The 18,661-nt window shown below is 42.8% G+C and overlaps 1 protein-coding gene across 5 annotated transcripts in view; it reads right to left on the reverse strand.

The window, feature by feature from the left end:
• The window catches only part of DGKI (diacylglycerol kinase iota), a 451,310-nt gene that overhangs the window by 431,734 nt on the left and 915 nt on the right, over positions 1-18,661 (reverse strand). The window lies entirely within an intron of this gene.

Raw genomic sequence — 18,661 nt, forward strand, 5'->3', positions numbered from 1 at the left:
GAGAGTTTTCTCATCTTAATCCTGAAATTAGTTTGCAGGCTGCGTCCCCACATCAGACAGGTCACGTGGGGCTGTGGGCCCAAGACTACTACCACTCATCACTCTGGGTGGCCTTGACCCAAGCTCCTACTCCTTCCTGCATGCTAATATTGCTTTGAGCTCCAAGTTGCTCTCTCTTCTACCCAATTTTTCTCTATTTTCCATTTATATGAGAAAAATGATGATTTTCCAGAATGCAGACTGTGGGCCAGCTCTTAGGCCTTGCAGTGCAACGTACATAATGCAGAGAATGAACTGGGCATTGTCCTAATCCTTCAGGAGCAGGCATGAAAGCCAGGGTCAGAACGGGTCACACTGACTTCCCACCACAATGCTGCACTCCATTTACGGAAGATTAGGTCTAAAAAGAGTGTGCAGTTTGCAGCTGAAAGCAAATCTTTCCTGGTGGCAAAATTATCTGTATTTCTATTAACTGGTCCAGCCGATCCCTATTCATGTAATAGTGTTACGCAGTAACACAGTCCTCTGACAGCGAACAATGTTTAAGCTGCTCAACTACTATTTTCTAATAAATTCAGAACACATATTTCTCTATTAATTTGTTCAGTACTTTCTAGGTATTGGAATCCGGGAAAAAACTTTCTACTTCATTAACAAAATTTCAATGATGTGATTTGGGGAGTTTCTCCAAGCAGATTAGGAAGAAAGTTCCCAAGGAAGGTGGGTGGGGGGATGAGGTTTAAGAAGGGCACTCATTGGGCGCCTGGGTGGCTCAGTTGGTTAAGCGACTGCCTTCGGCTCAGGTCATGATCCTGGAGTCCCGGGATCGAGTCCCGCATCGGGCTCCCTGCTCAGCGGGGAGTCTGCTTCTCCCTCTGGCCCTCCCCCCTCTCATGCTCTCTCTATCTCATTCTCTCTCTCAAATAAGTAAATAAAATATTAAAAAAAAAAAGAAGGGCACTCATTGTGATGAGCACTGGGTATTATATGCAAATGATGAATCCCCAGATTCTATCCCTGAAACTAATACTACACTATATGTTAACTAACTAGAATTTAAATAAAATCTTGAAAGAAAAAAAAAGAAAGTTCCCAGCTCTAAGACACCCTAAACTCCCAAATTTTCTCTATGGTTTACCTGGTTAGAACTTAGGACAATATTGTCTAGCTACAGTATTAACTAACGACATCAAATCTAACTACTTATTTACATGACTTTATGTAAAAATGAGTTTAAGTTTCAGGCTCTGAGTACATCTCACATTCTCCTTACTTGATCTTTCCCAGATTTTCACGGATTTGGGATTCACCCTCCTTCCTTGTGTGCTCCTCCTCCTTCCTATTGTCCCAGAGGCATGAGAGGAGCATGGCTCTCAGCCACAATGGCCACTGCAGAGAGAACAGGGATCTCCCTTCCCTCTTCCTGCCCTGAGGGAGGGAGGGAAGCTTTTCTCCCCTCGGGGAAGGTTTCATGACCCAGTAGGGAACAGGTGTCACTTTCGCCACAATGGCTTCTGCAGAGGTAACAGTGTCTCCAGAAAGAGGAATTAGCAATGGATCCAAAAGAACAAGGACTTTTCCACATTTGGAGCCTCACCTCTCTGCCCCAAAACCTCCAATGGCTCTCTGTTAACTACAAAATTCAAATCCTTCTGATGGCATTCAGGCTTCCTGTAATGAGCACTGACGTTGCTTTTCTTGCCTCACCTTTCACTACGTATCTCCAAGCTCAAAGCAAAATTATCCCACAATTCACATGGCTGCCCCAGTATATTATTCATTTCCACCCCCCAAGTCCTTTCTCATACAGTCCCTCTGCGCTACTTGTTTTCCATACCTTCCCTCCGTGCGCCCTCTCTTCTCTTGTTGGAATCCCACCAATCCTTCGAAGCAACTGTTTCAAGAAAACTCCCAAACAGAACTAACTTCTCTCCCCCTCTCTGGTGTTTCTACAACCCAGAAATGATCATGTACATCACTTTATACCTGCTGTTTACCTTTGTTCAAGCTGCTGATGTCTAAGAGGTAGAGTAGATGTAACTCCTAGTAAAGATCCTTCATGCGTGGATTTCTAGGTAGTGGAGCCTGTTGAAAGCTTCCATTTCAAAAAATTCAAATGGCTGATTTCAGGGGCTGTTGAAAAGAGAGCAGAAGCAAATGGAATGTGTTCCAAAATTCTGCTTCTAGTTTGCCATTTGGAACTTAAGGGTATGTTTCCTCCATTGAATCAGGGATATGAACAAATTCACTTAGCCATCCCCTCTTCCATCGTGAAGGGATGTTTAACCGTTTTCTGCTCTAGAAGATCTTTTTCCACTCTTCCATCTGATGTAGGTCCCCTTCCTCTGGGGCCTTCTGACCATCCCTCCATCTTGTACTTACTACTCTGTATTGTTACAGGTCAATTCCCTGCCTCTCCCACACTAGACCATAAATTCTTGATAACAGAACTTCTTACATCTCTTTTATTTCTAGCACTTAGCATAGTATTTGCCACACAGTAAGCACTCAATACATTTTTATTTATTTCCCCAATAAGTTATAATCAATTTGAATCAACTTTAAGGTAGAAATCATATATTATTCGACTCTAGATTCCTCAGCAAGGGCTTGAATAGTGATTTGTGCATATAGCATGGGAATATTCCATAACTATTCCTATAAAATGGGTAAGTTTTTGTCCAGGGAACTGCTCATGTTATAAAACATAGGTGAGAAAACCCAATGATTCTCCCCTTGATGCCTTTTTTTAGTACTTTTTCCTGATTTTCAACATCAAGACTTCAAAGAAAGCACTTGATGTGTGGGAGAGCCTCAGAGACCAGGGAGATTCATGTATTTCATTTCTCATGTTCTAAAGCTTCTCTTCTTTTCCATTTCTCATCATCCTCACAAATTATCTCATTCCCTTCAGCTGAGGATGCACATTACTCAGGTTATTTTTAGAACACCCTTGTGTGCAATATTGGCAGTTCAAAGCACCAGAGAGAATCCACCAAACACACAAGGAGTCTCCTGGGGTTTTTGCTTTGTCCTTGAAGCTCTTTTCCTAGTCTCCTAAGGTCTTTCCTGTAAGAACCAGGTGAGCCACATTAAAGGTTCAAGTCCATGTATTCACGTCCATGCCTCCCTGGCAAATGACAATAAATATTTATTGAACATGATAACTAATGTTAAGAATAAAACAGGGAGCATAATAAGCAATTTCTGTGACACAGAACCTGAAGCTACACATCCATATTCCAAGTTCATACCCTGAATCTAGGAAATGCCTTGCCAAATTTCAGGAATCTCCTGATGGAGAAGCAGTGATGCTCTTCCCCCACCCTTCACTCTGGCTCGAAATACAACTACAAGCTGAGCTAAGCATTCTTTTTTTATTTTTTTTTTTAAGATTTTATTCATTTGACAGAGGGAGACACAGCGAGAGAGGGAACACAAGCAGGGGGAGGGGGAGAGGAAGAAGCAGGCTTCCCGTGGAGCAGGGAGCCCGATGCGGGGCTCGATCCCCAGGACCCTGGGATCATGACCTGAGCCGAAGGCAGACGACTGAGCCACCCAGGCGCCCCTGAGCTAAGTATTCTTGATGGCAGGACAGCCAGTCCACCCAAAAGCCATAGAACTTGTTCTGTCCTGCACAGAGCTCTGTATTTCTGGCAATTTGCAGGAGGATGAAGCTTACACAGAAAAGAGAGGACAAATTTCCTGTCCTTACCCTTATGGAAATCAGTCACCACTGTAGTGAGGAGGGGAGGAACATGTGACAAGCAAAATGACGGAGAACACCCAGAATGACTTTCCTCTTTCCCCTGCCTCCAATGTTCTCTTCTTCCTACTTACACCTCTGAAGTATAACTTCGTAATTAGAGAACTGGACTTCTTAATTCAAGAACTATATCATTCAATGTTGTCATTTAAGGATGACTGGCTAGAGGTTTCTAGGGGGTTGACAAATTAGTGTCTTGCCACTAATCTCTTAAAGAAGCACTGTTCAATAGACCTGTCTTCGGTGACAAAAATGTGCTGTTCACTATGGTGCCTACTAGTCACCGTGGCTTTTAAGCACTTAATGTGTGGCTAGTGTGACTAAAGAATTGGATTTCAAATTTAATGTATTTAATTTCTTCTGCTAGGCACATGTGGCTAGTGTCTACTGTACTGGACAGCCCTCGTATCTGAAACAGTAAAATGCTATCCTCTGGACAAATAGGTAATTTTTTGGCCCCCAAATAGAGATTTAGTCAAAGCACAGACGGATTTCTTTATAAGCTCTGTGTCAAAGCACTAAAAGAAAGTTCACCAGGGGCACTTGGGTGGCTCAGTCAGTTAAGCCCCTGCCTTCGGCTCAGGTCACGATCCCAGGGTCCTGGGATCGAACCCCACATCAGGCTCTCTGCTCAGCGGGGAGTCTGCTTCTCCCTCTCCCTCTGCCTGCCACTCTCCCTGCTTGTGTGCTCCCTTCCTCCCTCTCTTTCTGTCAATTAAACAAATAAAATCTTAAAAAAAAAAAAAAAGTTCACCAAAACCTCACAGACAAAGAGCTTAAGCCAGCTTTAGAAGGGTTGACCACAGGCATTTCTCCATCAGCAGTAGGGTCAAGGGGAGGGTGATGCAGGCATAAGCCTGAAAAATAGAGATAATAGTAAATAGTTCTTAAGAGAGAGCTTGACATTTCTTATTTAGGAAAGAAGAGAGAAAGGGACTGAGGGAGGGAGGGAGAGAGAAAAGGAAAAGGAATCTGGAACATTCTAGAAGTGCTTGGTGTCTGAAATAAATATAAAACATGCCAAATAAACATTTAGCCAAACTGAAATGACAAACCTGAAGTGAGATGGCTGCAAACTAAGCAAGGTGTTGGAAATTTCATCAGTAAATTATCGAATTAGCAACCTGGATATTTGGCTTTTGGAACAAGTTTAATAGCATTTGGCCTGAACCCATGTGAATCCATATACTCATGGCAGCCAAAGGCCACAGCAAGGGAGCTAAGTCCCTAGAGCCATACCCATATATATGGAGGTTGTGCCCTGCATTAGGACACCCAGAGGAGGAAGGCAGGTGAAGACTGAAACCCACCCCTAAGTGCTAGCCACCACATGCTAAATCCTGGCTCTGGGGCTGACCGAGCTCAGGAGTAAGGGAGGATTTTTATTAACTTGTCATTTAGACTTGAAACCTGTTTCTAATTCGAACAAAGACACCACATGTGCCAGTGACGGCCCTGGTTAGACCACATTTTTAATTTACTGCTCAATTCTTATGAAGAAAGCCATGGATAAACCAGGATGCTGTCCAATTAGGGACAGACAGAACAGTGGGTTTGCAATCACCTTTAGATAAGGGATTAACTGAAGAATAAAAGTGGAGATGCTTTAGTCTAAAGAAACAGGGCTACAGAGAAATGTGATACCTAACTTCACATACTTGAAGACCTATCATATAGAAAAAAAGGGAAGGGTTAATCTGAATATCCCCCAGAAATGCAAATGTAATGCCACTAGGCAAAAAAATAAAGGAGTCGGGTTTAGCCTCAACATGGAGGCAGCATGGTATCATGGGGAAAAATACTAAACCTTGGGTGACTTAGAACTGAGTCTGAATCCTGATCCCATCAACTAATACCTCTTCGACTTGAAGCAAATTACTTCCTTCTGTGAGATTCAGTGTCCTCATTTGTAAAATAGAAATCACTAATTCAGACAGTTGTTATAATAATTAAATAAGAGAATAACAAAACAGGAGGCACAAAGTACCTAAGTCATGCTAAATATTCATTAAATGGTAATACCTTATTTTTCCCTATAACAAAAACTTTACAACAATTAGACGATACATCACTCTCTCTAACGTAGCCAAGAACTCCTGACATGGAAGACATTCACCAGCCTCTGCTCGTGGATCATTTGCCAGTGACACTTTATCAGTTAGGTATTTTTTTTTTTAACTTAAACAAAGAGGAAGTTCATTGGGAAGATGTTGGATTGTTCACAATTTAATCGAAAGGCTGGGGGATCCATGCTTGGAATGGACAGCAGCAAGGGCAGCAGGAACGGTCCTACCAGGGCACTGCTAATGGATATGAACAAACTTGCACTCCCTTTGACAGCCTTTAAGAGGTCAAATCCAAAAGAGTCTGAATGTCCAGACTCGGGTCATATGCCCTAAGATACTATCAGTGAGGTAAGAGGAAATCAGCCATGACAGCTTCCAAAGACCTCACTGGCCTCCATGGTGCAGAGCCAGGTACCTTGATGTACAATCCCACAAGCCTGCACACAACAGGAGAGAGGTGATTCCCATGAGGAAAACAAGGTCTATCTATACATTCATACTGGGATATAGCACACAGCAATGTTTAAGGGCACTGGACAACGAGTTCTTCTGACATTCAAATCCTGGCTCCATTGCTTGCTAGCTGTGAGGTCCTGATATGGTACTTCATTACCCTGTGCCTCAGTTTCCTCTTCTGTAAAACTGTAAATAGTAATAGTACCTACCTCATAAAGTCACCGTAAGAATTAACTGGAATAAAGTATACAAATCATTTAGCACAGCTCCCAGCACATAGAATAAGTTATTGTTGCTATTGGTAATATTACTATTAGTGATGCTGAGGATACACCACCGAGCACCTCAGAAGTGCTTTTTCTGAAAGACACGGAGGCTCTTACCCTTCTGTGTCTTCATGCCAGCAGAGACATCCTCTCCTTTCCAGACCTCTTGACTTGATTTCCCCATGTAGATAACAATATATACATAGATACTGTGTAGATAACAATAACAATTTCCTCTAACACCAGAACTGCTTCACTAAAGCCATTTTAAGTAATTGTAAAAAGTGCACAATGAAATGTATGAGAAGCACCGATTGCTGGAGAGATGCTAAAAACAACTATACTAATGAACCCACACCACAGTGGGAATAACTGTTCGCCATTTGTGGATTCATCCATGTATTATTTCTTCTGAACATTACTTTTAGTTCCTGGAAGAGGTACTTTGCCATAAATGGGAGGGCAATTTACTGGAAGTTAAAGACCAGCTTCCAAGCATCCCATCTGCTCCGGGAAAGAGGTACTTTCTCTCAAATGGCTTGGGGAGGGGACTGGGGGAGTGGTGGTGTGTAGCGCACTCTTAGAAAACAACAAAGTTTGCTCCCTTAACAACTCCCATGAAAGTGTTTGCTAAAGAAAATATATATGTCTAGATACACATAAATTTCACAACAGTCTGTATAAGCTAGGGCAGAGATGACAGAAATGCCTAGAAAAGCAGGGCCATGGGCTTCCACACACAGATCTTGCAGCCTTCAAAATTAATGACAGTGCAATCAGAAAAAATATATCACCTGACAGCTCTGAAATTTGACAATCTCCTCTTCTCACACATTACTATAGAAGAATCACACACATCCATGTCTTAGATACATGCCTTCCTCTATACTCATATGCTTTTTGCCGATAAAACTAAACTCGAGGACTTATGCTAGCCATGTACAGTATTTTATCTTCATTTTTAAGAGCCTTCAGTTGCCAGCAAAATCTCAATACAATGAAATCTTGCCCACGAGCCAACTCCTCGCTGCAACCAAATTATATTCTATGTCATGTTACTCCAAAAACTTCGAATTCTAAATTATCCAGAACATTTCATGGAGATGGTCTCAGTTAACGTCAAACACGCCCTCAAAAGCGTACCTGTTTGGCAGTCGTGTTTTCTGGAGACACTTTCAAATCCTTAAAAGTGCAAGGAGCTTGTGGGTGTTGTGCAATCTTAGTCACAGATCACGGGAGTTTGGTTTTTAGGTGATCAGCTATATGGAATTCTCTCCTCATATTCAACGAATGTGTTGAGGTGTCCACTTCTCCCCTTAAAATCCCTGAGCCACAGGAGTATATGCTATATGGAGACATGAAATGTTGCTGTAAAAATGAAATGCTATTCTTGGAATACTTCTATGTCATTGCTCGAACTGAATCTCCTTTACAATGAAATGGCTTCTGCTTAGCAACTAATGCAAAGGAAGAACCTGAATATTTCTCTTCCCCCCGGCCCCGCCCCAGAAGAAGGAGTGTTAAACATTAACCATTCCACTGGTGGTTTCACGTTTTTGAATCTATGGAAAGAGTAAATGAGGTTGACAGTGAGATCATCCTCCTTGTCGATGTGATATGGATGTGATATGCCACCCAGCGACGGATTCCAACTTTGTCCATTGTGATGAACAATGGAGACAAATTCAAGTAAATAAAATTAACCAAAACTAACCAACCAAAGAGATGTTGCTGTCGACCTTCCCAGAGAGTGGTGCACGGAAGCAGCACCCCAAAGTGAAAAGAACATGGGACTTCACATCCAAAAGCCAGCCTAAGCCTGGCAGTGCCCCTCACTGGCCCGTGGCTTTGGGATCCTCACTTAGCAGTCATGCCTGTTTCCTGAAATGTACAACGGTTATAAAACCAGCACCTACTCCACCTGTTGCCTAAGATTGTTCTGAGAGTAAAATTCGATCAAGTACATGAAAGCAGTTTATAAATGGTAAAGCCCGAAGAGTGCCACACACATTTTTATTATAAGGACTTAAATTTAGTCGGTATTAACAGTGTAAGAAATCTCCAGAAATCTGTCTTTAAAAAAAAAAATCCCTTAGATTTTGTTATAATTCCACACTGGCTCATAGAAAGCTTCTGTTTTAATCTTTAAATAGCTTTGTCGTCTATTTTTGAACTAGAGATTTATTTTGCTAAGAAATTCTGAAGGTTTTCTTCAAACGGGAAAGAATGACTCAGGTTTTTAAAAATCATCCTTTGAAACTTTCTAGGTGAGTATAACAGCACACATGCAAATACTTATGAATTCTGAAGGGTGTTGTTCTGAATAAACTTATCCTGCAAGTACTTACAGCCTGAATAGGCCCTCCAGTTAAAGGTGAAGACTCAAGTCTCCTAAGAATACTTACACATAAAACAAAATCCAATGGAGCTACTGTGCCATTTCAACCACATAAGGTACACATAAATCAGTGCTAACTTCTTTGCTGGACCCCAAGCCATTGTAGCGTTAACCCCTCCCCTCAAGTCCCACTCTGCTTCCAAAAAATCACAAGGTCTTGTACTGGAAGTAGAATTTGAAGGAGGGCGCACGTACTGGCCTATCATCCCTGCAAATCACTTCCCTGCCCCAGGTACCTGGATTTATTCCCCCATCTCAGGCAATGGAAAATTCATATAGTTGTACAAAGAGCCACCAAGGAAAGCTCAATCTCGGCCCCCCTACAGTTGCCGGTAGCACAGAGTTCTTCACAGAGCTGAGTCCGCAGGAAAGGAATTCCTGCTCTGTCGGCCCATCAGCCTGTCTCTATGTCCTGTGTCAGGACTGGCTGGACCCACCAAAGTGATGGGCCTCACGGGTCTCTCCTCTCAGGAGACCGTGAGTCTAATAAACCATCAGATGGTGAAAATAGGGCTATTGGCACCCAGGGAGTGGGAAAGGGTAAAAGAAGAACCAGGGTGAAAAGCTTCATTAGGAAAGTGATAGGCAAATAGGGGCATGGATCTTAACTCTACCATTTCACTAGCTTTGTGACCTCAGGCAACTTGGTTAAACTCTAAGCCTTGATAGCCTTATCTGTAAAATGGAAGTAATGATAGTTCACACTTCAATGAGGTGTAAATGAAATACTATCTATAAAAATGTTTAGCAGCTCTTGGCACCGAGTAAACAAGAAAATCAGTACCTTATACTCACTAATAGTCACAAGTGGGTAGTTAAGTAAATTAACACTTGCAGTCCAAGTCTGAACCCTAAGAAGAGCTTGTTTCTTCTCTTAAGTGAGCTGCACGAAAGCTCTGCAAGTCCATGGGCTGTCTTTGCTGCCTTGGGGGAATGGTCTGTCAGAGGCCACTAGAAAGGACAGGGACAAGTGGTGTCTGTTTGTTTGGGGCCCCTGTGAGAAAAGGCAGGATAGACTAGGAAGGCTCAGCGGCCCCATGGGTGTTCCCTCTGCCAGGGAAGATCATGCTCTGAGGCTGCTGGGGTTCAAGGTTTTTCTACTTCCTGTCTTACTTTAGATGCTGAGGACAGTGCTTCAATTGGACAGAGACAAAAATATGCTATAGCTTAGTCTTTGCATGGAGAGGGGGCCGATTTAAAAGGAAGAAACCGTTTTAAATCAGGCTCTTTTCTCAAAAACCCCTACAGGGAATGCTCTCCATCTCAGAGAGAGAGAGTGCCTCAAACCCGGTTACATACATAAGGACAGTGATGAAAACACAGTCCTTTCAGTTTGAAGAAGGCTCCAGAAGTTTGTCTCCAAAGTGATACATGGAACCCTCTCCAACTGCTTCCGCACAAGCTTATATAAAGCCCCCTTTCATCTTTAAACAAATTGCTTTCAAGTGTTTTTAAAACAAAAATGTATTTTTCCATAGGATTTTTAACATCTTTCTGACATACAAAGAAATGACACATTTTAAAAATGTACTTTGGATTTTTTAAGGAGTCTATTTTCTGGCTATTTCCTGAAAATGTACACTATACACAAAAGCAACCAAACTGCCTTTCCTTTGCCTTTTGTAGGAAAAAAAAAATGAATTAACTTCCTCAGTAATTATTCCACAGTCCTGAGCTAGTTCTATTTGTTCAACAAATATTTAATAATCACCTACAATTTTAAAAAGTAAATTCTGTTGTTTGGCCTAGTTGAGAAAACAGAACATCCCAGAAGGCTGAGCCTTCCACTTCTGAAATAATCCAGGACAGGTAGCATCTGGGAAGCTTTTTTTTTTTTTTTAATTTTTTATTGTTAGGTTAATCACCATACATTACATCATTAGTTCTTGAGGTAGTGTTCCATGATTCACTGTGCATAACACCCAGGGCTCCACGCAGAACGTGCCCCCTTGAATACCCATCACCAGGCTAACCCATCCCCCCACCCCCCTCCCCTCTAGAACCCTCAGTGTGTTTTTCAGAGTCCATCGTCGCTCATGGTTCGTCTCCCCCTCTGACTTACTCCCCCCTCATTCTTCCCCTCCTGCTATCTTCCTCTTTTTCTTTTTTCTTAACATATATTGCATTATTTGTTTCAGAGGTACAGATCTGTGATTCAACAGTCTTGCACAATTCACAGCGCTCACCATAGCACATACCCTCCCCAATGTCTACCACCCAGCCACCCCATCCCTCCCACCCCCCACCACTCCAGCAACACTCAGTTTCTTTCCTGAGATTAAGAATTCCTCATATCAGTGAGCTCATCTGATACATGTCTTTCTCTGATTGACTTATTTCACTCAGCATAACACGCTCCAGTTCCATCCACGTCGTTGCAAATGGCAAGATCTCATTCCTTTTGATGGCTGCATAATATTCCATTGTGTATATATACCACATCTTCTTTATCCATTCATCTGTCGATGGACATCTTGGCTCTTTCCACAGTTTGGCTATGGTGGACATTGCTGCTATAAACATTGGGGTGCACGTACCCCTTCGGATCCCTACATTTGTATCTTTGTGGGAAGCTTTTTCTCCGATTGCCAGGACAGGGCAGCCGGCCATTATCTGGACACACAAAGCAGACATCATTGAGCCAGCCCAGCAGAGAAATAACCTCTGTCCTGCAGTCCCTGTGACAACTCTATTTCTAGGACCTCTGTCTTTATCTACTTATCTATTCCTGACACTTGAAGCTCTCAGAACCCTGTTACCCAATCCCCCATGTCTGGCTTCCTGTTCCCAAACGACTGGTTTGGGGGTGTGGGCCACTGTGGCTCTGCACACTCACAATGCCCATCTTCTCTGACCTTGTCTTCCTTCCTACTCCAATTTCCACAGCACTCGGAGGCAGCTTGGTCCCCTTCACACCCTCTGGTTAAGAGTCAACTCATTTTTAATAAGTTGTGAGAGGCAAAGTACGTATTCTATACCTCGGTGAATGCCAAAACCTATAAACTAAATGTTCAACATTTTGAAAAATAAAAAACAAATCTCCTTAATTGGACTTAAGTATGAAAGACACCACTCAAACACTCACAGCTTACTTTGTGATGAGGAACATTATGAGTATCAGCCTCCCAACAATCCCACAGGCTGGGGTACTCCTACCACTACTATTTTATAGATGAGGAAATTAAGGCACAGAGAGATTAAATAACTTGCCTGAGGTCACACAGCAGGCAGAGATAGACGGAGAACTGAACCCCAGTAGTAGGGCCCTGGAGTCAGGGCTGTTAACCACAATTCCACCTGCCTCTCATGACATTGGAGAGTAAGAACAATGAGATTTGGTTGCCGTTTAACTCTTCCTATTTTGAGCTTTGATCGTTTCCCCACTCCATCCAGCAAGTCAGACCATTAATGTTATAGCTTAAATCAGAATTGGTTCTTATCAGAGCATTATTTATGAATCTAAATCTACCAGCAAATCTCCACTTAACGCAAAATGCAGGGAGGTTAAGGACTACAGAAGTCCCTGTCAGAAAGCTGTTGCCTTTAAAAAACAGTATTTGCTCCATTTCAAAGGCTGATAAAACCTCAGGGCTGGAAGGGAAGACCAAGAAAATTCATCTGTGAAGGCCCTTCTTCCCACCTCTGCCCAAGCACAGCCCCCTCCCTCAGCCTGACGATTTGCTTTTTCTCTAGAAGACCAGAGCAGTGCTCACGCCTCCTCCCTTTGAACGCTGTGGTGTCAGGACACTAACCAGCCATCCTTCAAGTGCTCTAAATGTACGTGAATAAAAAGTAGCTGGTGCTTTTTTGAAGGATTTGTTATTGCATTGAGTGAAAAACAAAACAAAAGCTCAGAGTCACTATGTCGACAAAGGAATTCTCCCTAAAACAACTTTTCCACCAAAGTCGATCAGGTGAGCTGCAAGGACGGAGTGAGGTAATACAGCACGGAGGTCGCTGGAGTCACAACCTGGGGCTGGCCAGGCAGCTGTCAGGACCAATTCCAGAAACGTGGGGGTAGCCATCTCTCTGCTGTCCTAAGTTCTAATCACAGGAAAAGGAGTCCACGGAAAAATTCCCCAAGAGGAAATCAATGATGCCCCCTTGGAAAGGGATGAGACAGACAGAAAGAGAGCCAGAGAGCTAATTAGTGCTGCTCAGAAGGCAAATTAAGGCCTTTTCTTTGACAAGCTGCAAATAGCTGGTTAAGTCAGAGCCCTGCCGCCCCTCCCCAGCCTCCGACAGCTGGCTAAACGGCTGATGCAGGTACTCACACAGGAAGTTGTAAACAGAAACAGAGTTCTGGGCTGTTGGACAAAGTGCAAATGAGAAAAAAGCAAACCTTTCTTTCAGTAGAAAGGAAAATCACAACTGAGACGGACAGGGAATGGTAAGAGAAGTCATTTATTTAAAGAAGGCAATTAAATTCCTTCATCCAATAGATATTTATCCAACACCTACTGAGTAATAAGAACAGGATTCAGAGAGTCAAATGGTTAAGGTGCAATTGGCGTCTTCAAAGGAGCTAACAACTTAGTAGGGAATAATAATAACTGGAAAAGTGAACTCTGTGCTGAGTCCTCTCCATAAAGTAACTCATGCAATCCTCATCACAAACCTTGAAGGTAGGTATTATGATTACCCCATTTTAGAGATGAACATGCCAAGCCTGAAAGGGGTTACAGGACATGCCCAAGACCAGCTAGAAGGCTCCGGGTTCAAATCCTAGTCTAACTCCCACACCAGAAAATTACAATGAAGTCTGAACACAGCTTTTTGAGAAAGTGCCACGTGAGGACATGGGAAGACCCACCACCTATCACAGAAAGTGGACACTTTGGAGCTTACTCCTCAGAAGGAGTTTGCCTGGTAAACAAGCCAGAGAGGAATTATGGGAGCATTATGTGCAAGCAGACATAACTTGGCATTTTTAATTTCTTTAATCTTCTTCTACATTGCATTGGTTTGTTAAGCTTTGCAGTAGGCATAACATTCCAACCAGTTCAAACAATTCCAACAGTTCAAATAGTTCCAGCCAGTTCAAACAATGTGAAATTAGTCCATTTTTATAGTTATTTCATGCAAATTAAATTTCAAAGAAAAAAAAAAGAAAGAACTCTGCAGCTTAGACTTTGTTTCGCTCCTTACCTTCATCCCCCAGTTATCCACCATTAATTTGGAGCATGCCAAAATAAAATTAAAATTATAAGGTCTATAAACTAAAACTAAAATTATAAGGTCTCAGAAAAAGTAATTAGGATCAGCGTTATCAACATAAACCCAAGTAAGAAAGTAAATGTCATGTCAACATCTAGGCAATGGTCCTTCCAGATGCTTCCAGTTTCACGCAGTGAATGCCTCTGAGCCCACTCCAAGAACAACTCAGGGTTGCCTGAAGGATGTGTATCCCAGAGCCCAGCCCAGCTGGACAGGGAAGGTGTAGCCAGCCTGGGCCCTCACTGGGAGTCCTCATTTTCTCATATTAGGAGAGGGAAATGTTCCAAAGAGTTAGCTCTACTCTAATTTAATTTGTCCCTATGAGGCGATGTTGTCATTGCCACAGCAGAAATGAACACCAGCAAAACTCCCTTCAACTCCTCCTCCCTCTGATGCCACACGGTCCAAGGCTGTCACTCTCCCATGGTAAAAACCAAGCCTCTGGAAGATCAACTAGAGCAGATTAAGTACTCTGGACAATGGTTCAAGTGCATTCTTGCCTAGTTGGTGTCCTGATTGAGGAAGTCAACACTTAGCCAAGTCCTAAGTAATTATTGAGGAAGGAAACATTAAATTAGAACCAGTTTTCATCTGATCCTGAAGCCTCTAAATAGTGAACAAATGTATAAAACATAAAAGAAATAAAATTGATTTACAAAGGAGGATGCCGCACACTGATATCCAGGAGAAGCAAACTTCCCCCCCACACAACTGATTCTTGTGCAAAAAAAAAAAAAAAACAGGGCACATGCAGTCCTATTTGGCTTTCTACATCCCACTGGTCTTTCTTATAATCACATAATCTTGCTTTGAAGGACAAAACAAAAATGGAAATACTATGTTCTTATCATCAACCTGCAAAGAATAATAAATCATTTTTTACCGAGTTGTCTAACCTAAGGACTTTAATCCATCCTGCTGGCTCCTTCTATCTCATACCAAAATGTCCCTGTAAGGAGCGTTTGGCAGTACCATTCTGGTGTAAAAGTAGAGACGCTGAAGCATACTATCAACATCTTAAAAGTAATGGTAGTTGAACATCTTCTTACCAGTGAAATCACGCCCCATCGTTTATTTTGGGCTGCTCAAGGAGGTACACACAGGCCAGTTCTTCACTGGATCTAGGTACACCTACATAACATCTGTGCGATTTTTATTCAAAGGCATATAAAACTCTAACATGGGTATCTTCATAATGATGGCAGGTGTCATGTAGGTGGTTTTGCTCTACGAAGCAAAACTAATATATGTTTTGGTGATCATTCATTTACATTCATTTTCATTTCTGAAATAAAGGAGGGATTCCTTAAAATTATATAGCCAGCGTGATACGACCCAACAAGTGTAAGAGATAATATATAATGATGACCCATGGCATATTACAGAGAAGGTGAAAAGACAGATCACACTGCACACACACACACACACACACACACACACACGCACATGCATACACTTACACTCCACACCACACAAGTCTGTGGAGAGACTTCGAACCTGAAATGAATGTCTAGGTCTAAAGAGAGAACCCTTTAGAGTCAGATCTGGGTTTCCAGTCTGCCTCACACCCAAGCTCTATACCTCAAGTTCATTGTCTATAAAATAGAAATAACCATAATCACATCATAGGACTCTCATGACAAGTAAATAGGATGGCATATGCACAAACAGTTACTTCAGTGCCTGGTACACAGAAGACAATAAACATCAGCTACCCTCTCCTTCCCCTCCCCTGTGTATTTCTGAAAGACTTTTTTTTTTTTACTAACTTAAATGGGAATTCTTACAGCAGTTAAGAAAAAAAAACACCAGTTCCTACACATTATATAGTCGTTGGCACGTATGTATCATGTTGCAGCACGATAATTTGCAAAGAAAAAGGAAGTAGTAATTTTAAGAGAAAAGTACCAGCTCACTTGCACTGCCTTCTAAAACCTTTAGCTTCACAGTCTACAGAGACTATTTGCTCTAGGGGAGCAGAATCTGACATAAAGGAAAATTCCTCATGGGAAAAATGGTTCCCCCCCCCAAAAAAAAAAGCCAAGAAAGAAAAGATAATGAGGGGAAATCTAGGGGTACATAAAGGAGTTTATTTTACTTAACAAAGTAAAAGTCAAGCAAAATGAATAATCTGCCTCCAGAAATGGTTATTTAAAGGCTTTTTGTAAAGGGCTCTAGTTCCTAAAAAGACAGGAGTCACTGCATATGCCCACCCACTCCTCATTTATTTTTAAAATCTAGCTTATATGTTCCTTAGCAACAGAAGGAGCAGATGAGACCCCCCTACACACACGCACACGCACACCCTCTCCCCAAGCCCCCTTCTTCTTTCCTGTCAAGTGTCATTCTGCAAATACCCATGTTCTTCAAAAGATATTTTTTACCTACCTGCACATCTCCTCTTCCCCACCTCAGACGACCCCCCCTTACACAAGCATCCATATTTCACTCTCCAACTGAACCCCCTGGCTCAGGCTCCATCCTGTGAGGTATTCCCAACCTCTCTCCACAAACTCCCACCACGCCCTGTCCTTGGGTGGCCCCGGGAGTGGGGTGGGGTGGTGCTCCCTGAGGAGCCAAGGCCCAACTCCAGCCAGACTTGTACTTTCCTCACAGACCACTTACTAACCCACTAACAAAATGGTCAAGGCCCCAGCTACAGCTGAATCAAGCAGGAATGGCTGCCATGGCGAGTGGGGAGGCCGTTCACCATGACTCTTAAAAAAATAATAATAGTAATCAAAATGGAGACCCTCTGAGGGTTACCCAGGACAAATGTGGGCCAGATGAAATCGCCTGTCTTTTCACTCTCCTTTCTCTGACTTTGGGACCACCTGGCCTTGTTTGGCTGGGCACTGTTTATGAGCTCAAAGATCAATTGTTTAGCCTTTGGGGAAAAACAAGGCAGCAATCCTCAGATATTAATGTGCTTAAATATTGCTTGAGGAGACTGTTGAAAATTCCCACCCACAGACTGATTTTGTAAGTCTGGGGTGGCAGGCATTTTTAACCAGCCCTCTGAGGTGATGCTGATGCAGGTGGTTCCCTGAATTGGAGATTGTAAAGCTTTATTTAAAAGGAAATGTTCACAAAGTGGGATCCACCTCTATGGATTGTAAGGCAAATGCAGTATTATTATTTTTATTTTATAAAAAAAATGCTGTGTCCAAGTCTACGTTTGTGTGCACACACTTACGCATGCATGTGTGAGCGTGCAATCCAGAAAGCCTTGTCCCACTCACACAGTACCCAGGTCCAGGAGAGAGATGCAGAGGATGACCCCGGCCAAGAGGCAAGCTGAAATGATTTCCCTTGCAAACTTGGGCTTTGCAGCCCTACCTAGTGTAGTGAGGAATCTGATGAATACCAGGAACACATGAGAGTTTCTCAGCTCAGGAGCCCAGACCCACAATGTGCTTAATGTAATCAACTGCCCTCCAACTCACAGTTCCTAAATTAGGCTGAATGTAGTCCCTGTTCCCCTAAGGGCCAGGCAGGCCATCATTACTAGGAAGTAGAACTGCCCGTGTCCTAGCATACCTCCCTAGAGCTACCCCACTCTCCAGCACCTGTCTATTTTTAGAAACCAGAAAATATAAAGAGAAAGATTCATTTGATCCTGATCTACGTGAGTAACTAAAAGAGCAAGTCAAGTGGGAAACTCCCTCAATGTACAGCGAACAAAATGCACGCGAGGGATGCGGGAGCAAGAACCTCACCCAGAAGACCGTTTCTGAGTCATTAGAAGCCAACCAACACTTAAGACACAGAGCACATGCCATAGTGCCTGGGGCTTCCTGTCCAGGCAATGCCTATGGGGATCCCAGTGATTCACACACATGCCCCCATAAATACAACACACACCCTCACAAACCCACACACCTCTGTCATCTGCTTTTGCTTACATAACAGCACATGGTGGGGCAGGCTTAATACTTTATATGGGCTTCTGGAAAGGACTGCTGGCTCAAGGGAGAGGGTCACAGTAATGTTGTTATTGACCCCTTTTCAAGAAATGCTCAGAGCCCTAGCAAGTGTAAATTTTTGTAATTCTATGCTTATGTTTTTTTTTTTTTTTTTTTTTTTTTTTGGCTTTCAAACTAACAAAGCAGTAAGGGTAATCTGAAACTCTCTGAACCTCTCAAAATCTTTATTCTTGCCTGGGGATGGGGGTCGGGAGGAGCAGCGGAGAACCTACTGAATCCTCATTTCTCATATTTACATCCTGAGACAATGTGGGGTAATCCTTTATCATAATCTGGTGGCCATTTACCCTACCCTGTTCTTGTCTCACAAATGTATCCATCCCCAGGGGCAAGCGTGGTCCCATTCTCGCACTCACCCCTGGCTTGCCAGTGGGTCCCTACCTCCTCCTGCTGGGCACACCCAGGGGAGGGGAAGAGGGCACACGTACAGGTAACCCCCTAACCAGTTGGGTATCTACAGACTTCGATCCCCATCGACCCTTCCTTCATGGGAGGTTTCGGTGCAG

This window comes from Eumetopias jubatus, unplaced genomic scaffold (assembly GCF_037043125.1).
Source record: "Eumetopias jubatus isolate StellerSeaLion01/CBP00866 unplaced genomic scaffold, mEumJub1_p1.0 scaffold_14, whole genome shotgun sequence".
NCBI lineage: Eukaryota > Metazoa > Chordata > Mammalia > Carnivora > Otariidae > Eumetopias > Eumetopias jubatus.